We start from the raw sequence: 13,519 nt of genomic DNA, 5'->3' as shown, positions 1-13,519 counted from the left end.
GGCAAAATGGAGAACTATAGAACCATAGAAAAAGTACAGCACAGAAGGAGGCCATTCAGCCCATTGTGTCAGGCTGCTGACTCACTCTCACCCCTTTTGCACTCTTGCTCAAAGTCAAAATCAACTCACTTGTGTGAAGAATTTCCTGACCTCAATCTATCTACTAGTTTGAACCTATGTGTCCTTGTCCCATTGTCACAACTTGACGTGGTGTTCCAGATATACCTTTACCACCTCTCTTTAGTCTCTCATACACCTCTACAAGTGCACCTCTCAGATGCCTCCTTTCCAGACTTTCTCCATTCTTTCCTCATAATTCAAGATGTTTGACATTAAGGATCAGCCTCTGACCCTTCTCTGTACTGCCTCCAGGGCTTTGATTTCTCCCTCATTCCTAAATGACCACAACTGGATAGTCACACCCGGGGGATTATATGGCTGCGGAGGGGGCGGGGGGTTGGGGTGAAAAGTGTCCAGTTGTGATGCCGCTGGCACTGTGAGTGTGAGGCCGGTTTGACGGAGCAGCTCATCTTTTCATGGTTTCAAGGTGCAGAGTGTTATACAATTTGGTCACAACCAGTCTGATTAATATTCACCTGTTGTGTCTCTGTCGTGCTCACTGGAGAGCTCGCAGACTCATAGTGCACTCAAAATGATTCACTAAAAGATCTGAGGAGAAGCACTGCAGCAAGTCGTGTAGGTTTAGTTTTGCACTGGTGGAAACTACACTATTGGAATTCTGCTGCCAAGTTCTCCAATGCCAGTGTGCCTTGGAGGCTTTCCACAACCTCTGGGCACTGCAGAGTGTCTAATCAACAGCAGTAATATTACGATTTAAATTATACGTTTATTTTAGTTTAATTAGAGTTTATGTTTGATTGCATTAAGTGGCGCCTCTTCCGTTTGAGTGGGGCTCAAGTGCAGTTGCCTTTCTGTTAGTGACATTGGAACAGCCCAGTATCAATCCTATTGGTAAAATAGGCGACACTCACCCCCAATGGCTGTTAGGGCAGTGGAAGCAGTTTCAACGGTAACTTTCAAAAGGGAATTGGATAAACGCTTGAAAAGCAGACATTTGCAAAGCTATATGGAAAGGGCAGGGGGAGAGTGTGACAAATAGGATAGCTCTTTCAGAGAACTGCCATGGACATGATGGGCCAAATGGACTCCTCCTGTTCTGTAATGATGACCATTAATAACACATAGGAGAGATGCAGACTCAGCACATCTGGGATGGACAGACCCATTCCCCGATTCAATATTGCGTGAAAAAAAAGTCGGCACAGCAAGAGGGGAATGTGAAAATTACACATACAATGGAATAGTCAGTGACGGTAGAAGTGAGGAATGCAGCTCTTTTGGTGAAACATTGAGAGACGCCTTAGAGGAGTTAAAAAAAAACTTGGTATGATTTTAGCTTAATTACAGATGGGATTGCCCGTCTAACAAAAGAGGGCCTGTCAGATAACGTTTCCCAGACTCTGTCCTCTCTCTCTCTCTCTTGTTTACTGGTACAGCCTGCTCACCCTACACAGCATTCAGTCAAAGAGGCACGACCATATCAATAAAGAAAAAGACTTGCATTTATATACCGCCTTTCACAACCTCAGAATGTCCCAAAGCACTTTACAGCCAATTAAGTACTTTTATAGTCACTGCTGCAGGAAACGCAGCTGCCATTTTGCACAAAAGATAATCTGACAATGATCTGATTTTCTTTTACTGATGTTAGTTGAGGGATAACTACTGGCTCAGACACTGGGGAAAGCTCCCATGCTTTTCTTCAAAACAGTGCCTTGGGATCTTATATGTCCACCTGAGAGGGCGGACGGGCCTCGGTTCAACATCTCATCTGAAAGACGGCACCTCTGACAGTGCAGCACTCCCTCAGTACTGGAGTGCCAGCCTGGAATTTGTGCCCAGGTCTCTGGAGTGCGGATTCATTAACCATCATTTTCTGATTCAGCAATGAGAGTGCTACCACTGAATCACAGTGAACACCTAGAGTGAGAAGCCTGGTGCTTTTCTTGGCAACAACGCAGCCCCTGATGGCTGGGCACGCGGGCGGGCAGGCGGGATGGTAAATGTGTTTTCTGGTTGTGCTACTCAGCCGGGTAAAACACGTCTACTTTTCGGCCAGCATTGAGTTAGACGATCCCGGCTGGGGAAGCTGTTGGCACCACTACAATTGGCTTTAATGCAAAGATGCATTAAAGCAGCCAGGCCTCTTGCTGATTGCAGTCCAGTGACTTACCCCAACCTCTTCCTCACTGGAAACTCTGCATGTAAAGTGGGATGAGGATAGGACTGGACAGCGATGCCTGCTGCAGTTGAATAGCCAGCCAACATTCCCAGGCTCGTGCTGAAAGAGTGCTCACTTGCGCATAGTAACAAGAGGGGGTAGCTAGAGCTCATGCAATCTGTGTCCCAATAAATGTCAGTGTTTAAAGGAGATGACACAGGAGAAAGACAAGGGAGCTGAATGACACAAACTTAGGGTAGCATAAAAATGTGAACACCATGTCCAACCCTGGGTTGAATAAGTTAGTGTAATCATGTTTAACATGGGCAGAATATTCACCTCCATATGGGGGCAAGAATGCAGGCAGACAGTTGCGTAAAGTCACTCTGCCAGCCAGTTTGACAGCACCATCCCGCTCCTGGCCCATTTTCCTGGAGGCGGGATCGGGAGTGGAAGAGCTACCCACCCACAAGCGGAAGATAACCGATTGAAGGTAAGTGACAGGCCAATTATGAGAGGCCAACTGGAATTTCCCAGTAGGCCTGTGGGCCCCCAGCGGTGTCAGGAACAGGCCAGCTGTCTGTAGACGGCCTCCTGGTGGCAGACCGTAGGGCCAGTGGTTCAAGCTGGTTTTGAGGATCTTCTCACCCACCTGGTCATAGCTGCGGCCGCAGACCACCCTGTGGAGGGGATTCCCCCTCCCCTGCCAACTGATCCCCTACAGTGGTGGCCCAGCAGCTGTGGCCATATTTTAATGGCTAGCTTTGAGCCCCCCACCTACCATCTTTAACTGGACGGCAAGCACACCCACTGGCCATTAATTCAGGAAATATCACAGCTGGGTGACTGTTCCCAACTTAGTGCAGGGTCGACGAGACACTGGTGTGGTGATAATATCACTGAATGGGTGATCCAGAGGCCCAGGCTGATATCCTGTGGACTCGGGTTCAAATCTCAACATGACAGCTGGTGGAATTTAAATTCAATTAATTCATTACAAAATGTGGAATTGAATGGTAGAGGCAGTGGCTGCTGCTGTAACTGTGGCGACCAAACACCGAGGAGTGGCGTTGGAACCAGGCTTAAGGTAGGTCAGGATGGGAGGGGTCTCGAGGGGGTGGGGGGGGAGGGGTGTCAGAAGCAAGAGCAGGGGTGGCTCTCAGGGGGCCCACCCTTCCTGATGCCAGGTCCCTCATTCAGGCACTAAGTGCTATTGAACGAGGGACATCCCCCTCCCCCCTCCGCTCCCCAGAGCCGGGAAGCAGCGCGCACCGTTTTCCGGGCCGTGCTTCCCGTGTGGTGACGAGGCCACCACCGCATGGGTAATTGCAGCTGCAGTGGAAAGGCCCACAGGCCTCCTGCCCCAGACTAAATTTCGGCGTAGGCGGGATGGTGGTGGGAACTGCCCCCCTCCTCCCCGCCCTCACCGCCCCCCCGCCAGCATTCCCCACCAACATCCCACCCAATTTTATAAAAGCAAAATAGTGCAGATGCTGGAAAACTGAAATAAAAACAGGAAGTGCTGGAATTTTTGTGAATGGAAGGCGGTTTCCAGTGACATTCCACAGGGCTCAGTGTTGGGTCCCTTGCTCTTTGTGGTATATACTAACGACTTGGACTTAAATGTGGGAGGCATGCTTGGGAAATTTGCTGATGACACAAAAATTGGCCTTGTAGTTGATAGTGAAGAGGATAACGGGAGACTCCAGAATGATATCAATGGTTTGGTTGAGTGGGTGGAAAAGTGGCAAATGGAATTCAATCCATAGAAGTGTGATGTATTGCATTTAGGGAGGGCAAAGAAATGAGGGAATACACAATAAATGGGAGGATATTGAGAGGGGTAGAAGAAGTGAGAGACCTTGGAGTGCATGTCCACAGGTCCCTGAAGGTGGCAGGACAGGTAGATAGAGTGGTGAAGAAGGCATATGGAATGCTTTCCTTTATTGGCCAAGGTACAGAATACAAAAGCAGGGATGTAATGCTGGAACTGTATAAAATGCTTGTTCGGCCACAGCTGGAGTATTGCGTACCGTTCTGGTCACCACATTACAGAAACGAAGTAACTGCTCTGGAGAGAGTACAGAGGAGATTTACAAGAATGTTGCCAGGGCTTGAAAGCTGCAGCTATGAGGAAAGATTGGATCGGCTAGGGTTGTTTTCCTTAGAACAGAGGAGGCTGAGGGATGACTTAATTGAGGCGTACAAAATTATGAGGGGCCTAGATAGAGTAGACAGGAAGGACCCTAGCGGAGAGGTCAATTACCAGAGGGCACAGATTTAAGGTGATTGGAAGAAGGATTAGAGGTGACATGAGGAAAAACATTTTCACCCAGAGGGTGGTGGGTGTCTGGAATTCACTGCCAGGAACGGTGGTGGAGGCAGAAACCCTTAACTCATTTAAAAGTACCTGGACCTGCAGCTGACGTGCTGTAAACTGCAAGGCTATGGACCAAGTGCTGGAAGGTGGGATTAGATTAGCGGCTAGTTTTTCGGCCGACACGGACACAATGGGCTGAATGGCCTCCTTCTATGCCGTAACGTTTCTATGGTTCTAAATACTCTGCAGGTCTGGCAGCATCTGTGGAGAGAGAAGCAGAGTTAACGTTTCAGGTCTGTAACCTTTCATCATTTTATGTTCTCCCTGCCTCTACGGGGGAGAACATAAATTCCACCCCTCGTCTCAGTAATGGTGCCATGAAAGTAGCATTGATTATTGTAAAAAAAAAACTTTCTGGTTCACTAATGTCCTCGAGGGAAGGAAATCTGCCATCCTGACCGGGTCTGGCCTACATGTGACTCCAGACACATAGCAATGTGATTGACTCTTAACTGCCCTCTGAAATGGCCTAGCATGCCATTCAGTTTGTCAACAGCAATTAGGGATGGGCAACAAGTGCTGGCCTGGCCAGCAGCACTCACATCCCATGAAATTTCTTTTAAAAATTTGACCCTGTGTTTGTGGTCCTGACCCAAAACACAAAATCATGCCCCATGGATCAGTTGAAGTTAACACCCTTGTGAAGGGAGTCTGATGGAATTATTCAATGTTGGATTGAGAGGGTGTAAGACGGGGAGCCAATTAAAATGAGGGGAAACGCCCAAGGCTTTTCATCAATTAGCCCTTTTTTACCAGAACGAAACCTGTGTCATTACCTTTTGAAAGCTACTGATAGTTAGGTGCTCGGCCCCTTTAAGAATCTTGCCAGCACCACTGTCGACACTCAAAGGATGTTCTTCGAAAGCATGGCCGTAACTGGGCATTGGTGCCCGACCGCATGGCGTAATCCTAAGAAGTTCCACATACCAGAGGAGACTTTCTAACCCGCCTGGGCAGCTTGTCCCTGCATCGTGTTTAAACTCAGCCATTGTTTAGTCTGACAGCAGCCAGAGGCAGGGAGCAAACACATTCCGAAAACAGACTGACAGCACTGTCTTTCTGGAGCGAGACCAGCCACAACCAATCGCTTCAATCATTAACTCCTTCATGGCCAAATGCTTTTCTCCACATTCCTCTGATTTTTAATTCTGTTCCTTCCTCACTTTTCTTCTTTGCATTTTCCCCGTTTCCTCCTCCAACCCTGGTCTACCAGCTATTTTCGCGACAGATTTCTCAGGATGGTGCAAACACTGAATTTTCTTTCTCGCATCTTTCTTTCCTTCCTGTTCCTAAAAGTGCTCACTTGTGTTGTTGTGTGGTCCCACGGGTGCTGACACCCCCACTCCATTATGCTGCCCAAGGGGCCACTTCTTCGAGTGTGTGTGTGGACAGTGACCATCATGGGCCTCATAGTCTGGGCCAATTCCATTCTCTCCCAACAGCTGCATACACATGTGAAAACCCACAAACCCACAGACACACACAAACACATTGTGGATTGTTCTCCTTAGAGGAGAGAAAGTTGAGAGGAGATTTGATCGAGGTGTTCAAAATGGTCAGGGGTCTGGACAGAGTAGATAGGGAGAGACTGTTCCCATTGGCGGAGGGGTCAAGAACCAGAGGACACTGATTTAAGATGATTGGCCAAAGAATCAAGGAAGACCTTTTTTTAAAAAGCACGAGTGGTTAGGATCTGGAATGTACTGCCCAAGTGTGTGGTGGAGGCAGATTCAATGGTGGCTTTCAAAAAGGATTGGATTAGCACCTGAAGAGAAAAAATTTGCAGGGCTATGAGGAAAGGGTGGGGAAGTGGGACTAGCTGAGTTGCTCTTGCAGAGAGCTGGCACAGACACAATGGGCCAAATGGCCTCTTTCTGTGCTGTAACTATTCTATATGATTCTACATACACACACACACACAACACACACACACTTTCCGTCATCACTGGATAACTAGAAGAATGGTATGCTACCTTATTTTCCCTTACCTAGTCCAGTGCTAATTGTAATACCCCTACTGTTCCCTTGGTACATCTAATCGGACAGAGGAAGTAAACCTGTTCAAATACAATCTTATATATTCCTGTAACATCTCCGAGATGCCACTTTACAAGGCTAAAGAGCTCTACGTATCATTCCTCATAGGTTTTCCCCTGAACAGGGGATTCACTTTGTTGTTCTCCTGTGACATTATGCCCAGGGAAAAGTAAAAAAAAAAGATCTTGCATTTATATAGCACCTTTCACAGCCCTGGGATGTCCCAAAGCACTTCACAACTGATGAATTACTTTTGAAGCCTCATCATTGCTGTTCTGTAGGAAATGGGGCAGCCAAATTGTACACAGCAAGCTCCCATGAACTGCAATTAGATAAATGATCACTAATCTGTTTTTAGTGATGTTTGTTGAGGGATAAATATTGGCCAGGACACCGGGGGGAACGCACCCCCCCCACCCCTCCCCACCCCCCACTCTTCTTCAAAATAGTGGCGTGTGATTTTTTTTTATGTCCATCCGAGGGGGAAGACTCCTTGTGTAATCATACGTTACTATTGGCACCAGTCCTCTGGCTATGCCATCCAATGTAAAAAGAATGAATTCAGAGCACTAGGAACCATTAATACATGCCACTTCCACAGCATAAAATGACCCTAGAGAACTAGAGAAAGGGAATAGAAGATCGATACTGTGACTAGGCAAATTGCTGGAATCTCAAAGTTAAGTAGCAAGTGGCAAAGCAAAAGTGACCAATACTGAAGTAGTGAGCTGCCCAGTGGGCAAAGTGCAGTAACAGATCAAGTGAGATGATTATACCAGGTGAGATATGATAAATGCCACCTCGTGGCAGAATGGGTCTACGCCTGGAATTCCATCCCTAAACCTCCATCTCTCTCTCTCCTTTAAGAACATAGGAGTTAGGAGCAGGAGGAGGCCATTCAGCCCCTCGAGACTGCTCCGCCATTCAATCATATTATGGTTAATTTTCTACCTCAGCGACACCTTCCCACATTATGCCCATAATCCCTTAACTCATTTAGTACCCAAAAATCTAACCGACGTCTGTCTTGAATGTACTCAACAACTGGGCATCCACAACCCTCTGAGTGGAGACACTTCTCCTCATCTCAGTCTAAATGACTGACCTCTTATCCTGAGATTAAGCCCCCCCCCCCCACCCCACCCCCACCCCCAGTTCTAGACACTCGGGCCAAGGGAAACAGCCTTTCAGCATCTACACTCCTTAACACTCTTCTTAATTCCTTCCTCTTTGGCCAAGCTTTTGGCCAGCTGCCCTAATACCTCCTTACAGGGCTCAGTCTCAGACTTTGATTGCACTCCAGTAAAGCACCTTGTGAGGTTTTTGCGATGTTAAAGTCACTCTAAGTAGTTTTTGTTGGGAAAAGACTAAATGGAAGAACAAACATGAGATGTTGGGACTGTGTACAGAAAGGTCTGGAATGAAGGAATGACAATGGGAGCCCGCAGAGGGGGACGGGTCTGCTGGTATCCTTGGCCATGTAGCCTGGAGGTGACTAGTTGAGACCACAGCGTGAGAGGGCGAGGGCATGGGCTACATTCACAGCACAGCTTGAGTTTTTGAGAGACGGAGCTTCACAGACAAACCTGTGGCGATGGACTGATTGCAACAGAATAATGAAATCAAGGATGAATCTATCTGAAACTACACTCAGTCTCAGGCAGTTAGAAAGGTGGTGGGGAGATTTCCTGGACTTCTAGTGCAAGAAATTCCTGGGAGTCGTTCAGATTCAAAGACATTAAATAAATAAAAGAGAAAGCCAGTGTGAACGGCAGCAGAGGGAGGGAATGAGTGGTGGAGCGACAGAGAAAGGGGGAAAGAGAAGAGATTAAAGGAGAGAAAATGAAAACGAGGGGAAGAGAAAGGGAAAGGGGAGAAAGAGAAAAGGAGAGATAAAAGCAGAAAAAGAGAAAAATAAAGAGAAAGATAGAGAGAGAAAGGAGGAAATGAAAAGGGGCGAGAAAGGAGGAAGACGGGAAAGAGAAATAAAAGAAAGGAGAGAAGATAGTGAAATTGAAAGAATTCTGAATGGAAACTCTGAAAGGATCTAGGAAGAATAGAAATCGATATTTCTGACGAAAAGCAGAGCAGTCAGTCACACTGATTAGATTCCTAAATCTACAGTAACTAAAACTCCAGAATGAGAGTGGAAATAGTGACAGAGCAAAAAAGCTGGGGGAAAACCTAAAAGTAGTAATAAATAAATTGCATATCGATACCCATATCAATAAATCGATTTTATATCGATATCAATCTCTAAAATGCACAACAGTTCGTCCCACCGATGTCTTACTAACGGTATCCGTGTCAAAGAGCAGAGATCACCCAGTCTGTTTTAGGATTATATTCAATATGAAACCATCGCAGATTGCAATAATACAGAAGAACGTTCCCACTCCTGCAAGTTGACTAAAAAAAATGCAACATTAGTTTGCTGAATATATGCTTCTTTAAAAAAAAAGCCAGCTGGAAAGTTAATGAAACTTACAAAGTGCTTGAAACTCAGTGGAGTTGATCTGTGTCTTTCACAAACAGCAGCAGCAGTGAGCAGAGAACCCTGAACAAACCTGTGAACACACACTCCCGAGTCCGTTTAACAGTCTCCAACTTCCACCCCACCACTTGCTTCATCTTTTATTGCCACCACGTGATTTTTTTTTTCCACCCTCTCCCGTCTCTTTCCCTCTCTCTGATTCCCTCCCTACACACACACACACACACACACCCTCCTTTTAATCTCCTGAAATGACAAACCAAGCGTGTTGGAACATTCAAACAGAGGCTGTGTGTGTGTGTGAGTGAGCGTGTGAGTGGAGGGGAATAACTGAATTGAATGGTTAGGGCAGTGATCTGCAAAGTGCCCAAAAATAATAATCTAAAAGTTTAACATCTGATAATGTGTGAAACGGCTGCTGCTGCAGTGCTACTGTAATCCTTGGTCCCCAGGAGCGTGCAAGCTTGCATTGATATAGCGCCTTTCACTGCCTCAGCTTATCCCAAAGCGCTTTACAGCCAATGAAGTACTTCCGAAGTGCAGTCACTGTTACAGGAAAGGCAGCAGCTGATTTGCGCACAGCAAGATCCCACCAAGAGCAATGTGATAACGATATTCGGTTTTAGTCATGTTGTCCTGGTAAGATATTGTTTGACTATCAGGATGATGGAGATGACCACTCAATGCATGACTACGCCACTTGCTTGTGATGTCCTCACCGTGACACGTGGTTACTGGCCTCACTCCTCCCTATCTCCCTAACTCCTCCAGCCCTACCATCCTCTCCGAGCTCTCCAGGTCTGGCCTCTTGTTGCAGCCCCCATTTCCTTCCCTCCACCTTTGGCAGCCCTGCCTTCAGCCATCTACACCCTAAGCGCAGGAATTGCCTCCCTTAACCTCTCCGCGTCTCTCTCCTCCTTCAAGTCACTCCTTAAAATCTCTCTCTTTGCCCAAGCTTTTGGCTACCTACCCTAATATCTCCTTCTTTGGCTCGGTGTCGATTCTTGTCTGAAGCACCTTGAGACATTTTGCTACGCTAAAGCTGTTGTCTTACTGTCCCCAAAACTGGCTTTTTCTATAAAGACGATAGAGGTAGAATCTTAGCGAACAGTGCTAACCTAATCTAACCATTGGGTAACTGATGGGATTGGGTGAAAAGTTGGTTTGACACTGCCTGAATTCACTCTCCATTGAAGTTATGGAGAGTAATGTTGCACAGGGTCCCAGGGACCCTCCAACGCTGTATGTTTCCCGCCCTGTGAGTTGGGTTAAAATGACCCCCTATAGAAATGTATGGCATCACAAGCGTCCCATGGGCCATCCAGACTGTGTTGGCTCTCTGAAAGACCCATCCACTTAATCCCATTCCCCAGTTCTTCCCCATATCCTTTTGTTTTTTATTCAAGCATTTATCCACTTCCCTTTTAAAAGTTACCATGGTTTCCGCTTCCACCACTGTTTCTGCTACCGCACCCCATATCCCAATAACTCTCTGGTGAAAAATCTATGTTCCTCATCACTTGCTTATCACCCACCAGTGGAAATAATGAGCAGGTTTTCTCTCCTGTCTTGAAGCTGCTGTCTCATGTCTGGAGACTGTTCCACTCCTTCCTGCAGTATCTCGTCCCAATGGCATGTATGTGTCTAGACAGTGTTATTTGACCATTTTCCTGGATGTCACAGTCAATCCTGGTCTCACCCATTATATACACACTGGGATACAGTCCAACAGGGATAATGATCAGCAACTTCTCTGGATGATTTTTTCTCTCCCTTGCCCAAGGTTGCAACAATGTGCCTTTAATAATTACAATGTAAGAGCTTTGAGAGACCTTCAAGCTCAAAAAGTCTATCCTTTTTGTTAAATTAATTCAACCTCCCCTCCTTCTCACTATATCATTTCTATCCAAAAAACACATTCAATTCACTCTTGAATCCCTTTGGCATGACCCCTTCAGTACCCCTCCTACAAGTATATAAGGACATAAGAAAGAGGAGCAGGAATAGACCAATCAGACTCAATAAGATTATGACTGATCTTTTATCTCAGCTACACCTTCCCCTGCCATTCCCATATTCCTTGATTCCCTTGTATCTAAGAGCCTATTGTCATGCTCGGAAGGTGGCATGATGAAATAAACAATGAATTGGAGGAATTATGAAAATAAAAAGTTAACTGTAAAACTGAACCACAAGAACATGGACACTTGTACCTCAGACAAAATGGAGTAGCGGTCTGGTAACACCCCACCCCCTGTATTGATAATTTACACCTCCATCTGTAAAGGATGAAACTTGTTAACCTCATCTGAAATAGCTCTGGGGAGAACTCATTGAAATTGAAAGGAGAAATATTGTATATTGATGACTCCTATCTACGTGAATGAATGAACAAAGGATTCTGGAAACAGGCTGACTCACAGCCCTAACCTAAAATGAACAGGGGTGAAGGAGCCGCATCATAGCAGAATGGTACACATTCAGACATTAATAGATATCTATAGCTTCCATATCCTGGACCATTTGGTGGTCACACCAGGGGAGAGGGATCTGTGACACCTGACAGAGACTCAAATGTGATGGATGTTCATCTTAAAAGGTGGCCTTTTGGAGAGAAATGGGAGATCAAGCCAAGAGCACAGAAAGCCAGTTTCCGGCCAGAGGCCGTGAGAGACATCCAGCTAAACAGAAGAACCCTGCTTAACAAGAACTGAAGAACCGCCACACCAGAGAAATTACAAAATGATTTTGAGATTCTCCATCTGTGAAGGTAAACCAAATTCACACCACCATCTTTAAGCTGAGGTTTAACCACTAGAACTTGGCAACACATCAGCATGTTCAAGACTGCAAATATCCTGGCCTGTACCTTTAAAAAAGACTTTCCTCACGAGGGGATTCAACAGTATTCTGTAAACCACAAACTCTTATATCACCTTGGACTCTAATTGCGTCCTACCCTTTTCTCTATTCTTGTGCATGCATGTGTTTGTAAATGCGCGAGTGGTGCAGGTTGCGAGCATTTCAGGAATTGTTTAAAGTAAATAGTTATCATCCTATTTTAACCTATGAGAAAACCTGTCTAATGTCTGTTTATTTGACCCTAAAAACACTCCAGGGCTAATGCACCATTTTTAACAAAATGTGGCCAGTTGGGAAGTGAACAGTGAAAGCCACCCATACAAATTACCACCTGTCTGTAACACTATCGCTCTCTAACTTAAATATACTCAATGACTGAGCATCCACCCATCTCTGTGTTAGACAACTCCAAAGATTCACAACCCTTATTCTGAGACTGTGACTCCTAGTTCGAGACTCCCCAGCCAGGGGAAACAGACTCCCAGTATCTACCAACTGAGTACTGCCATGTTGCCCACATTACTGCAGCGACTACACATCAATAAGTACTTGGGACATCCTGGGGTCATGAAAGGTGCTATAGAAATGCAAGTTCTTTCTAGTTGTCAACTTGTGTCCCCTGGTATTTGAACTTTTAAACCACAGTGAATAACTCACCTGAATCAGCTCCCTTGACCTTTCGCTTATGCCCAGTAGAAAATAAATTCAAAACGGAAAGAAAAATATAGATACGCACTGAATGCTGAATTAATTGACACTATTCAAGTAGAGATAGATACTTACTTGTGAGTCATGGGTATTAAGGCACGGGCAGGAATTGAGATTTAAACAATTGGTAACAAAATGACAGTGTAGGCTCAATGGGCCAAATGGCATCTGACGTTTTCCTGTTGAAGAGGTCTGGTTCTGAATGAGTTAAAAGATTTTAAATTAGACTGACTGAATGCTTTAAGTACTGATTTCAGCACAGAGCCTTCTTTTCTGATCAGATCCTGGGACAGACAGAGGCACGTTTTAAACATGTTACTGTAGCTTATTCTGATATCCCTCAGTTGTTTAAACCATTTATTGGATATAGACACTGAAAATGAGAGAGACGGACGGGCCCTTTACCCCAGATGGGGCACATCTGTATTTGATCAAGTAGGCTCAATGGCTCTCTCATAAATAATTTATTTATTTTACTACTCTTTGGCACATATTCAATGAACAATTAACAATTTTCAGCGGCAGTAGAGACAATGTATATATGATCCTGCCTTCTACACACACGGTCTTTCACACAGTCACACACTATATGGATGGAGCAGCACCTTGGATGCATGCCAGCTAAGAGATATTGGATCCTGAATGTTGCAAAGCTTAGGAAGTGTGCGTGTGTTATATCACGCAGCCAAGGGGCAGGAAGCCCTAATATTGCACAGTCATCAGGCAGAGAAAGAATGTGCAATGCCCCATGTCAAGAGGAAGGGAGCCTGAATATTGGGCAGTCAAGAGCCAGGGA

The 13,519-nt window shown here is 45.6% G+C and overlaps 1 protein-coding gene across 3 annotated transcripts in view; it reads right to left on the bottom strand.

The window, feature by feature from the left end:
• Positions 1-9,322, bottom strand: part of loxl4 (lysyl oxidase-like 4) — a 142,371-nt gene extending 133,049 nt beyond the window's left edge. Inside the window, exons 1-2 of one of the 3 annotated variants that reach the window (XM_068053110.1) lie at positions 9,148-9,322; positions 4,653-4,823 (exon numbers count right to left, since the gene is read on the bottom strand). The gene's annotated coding sequence lies outside the window, so the exon portion shown is untranslated. Of the gene's footprint in view, positions 1-4,652; positions 4,824-5,398; positions 5,586-9,147 lie in introns of those variants that run through there. The other 2 variants (XM_068053108.1, XM_068053111.1) reach the window with 2 other exon arrangements.
• Between the last annotated feature and the right edge of the window lie 4,197 nt (positions 9,323-13,519).

This window comes from Heterodontus francisci, chromosome 20 (genome assembly GCF_036365525.1).
Source record: "Heterodontus francisci isolate sHetFra1 chromosome 20, sHetFra1.hap1, whole genome shotgun sequence".
Classification (NCBI taxonomy): Eukaryota; Metazoa; Chordata; class Chondrichthyes; order Heterodontiformes; family Heterodontidae; genus Heterodontus; species Heterodontus francisci.
This window is presented reverse-complemented; position numbering and strand designations above follow the sequence as displayed.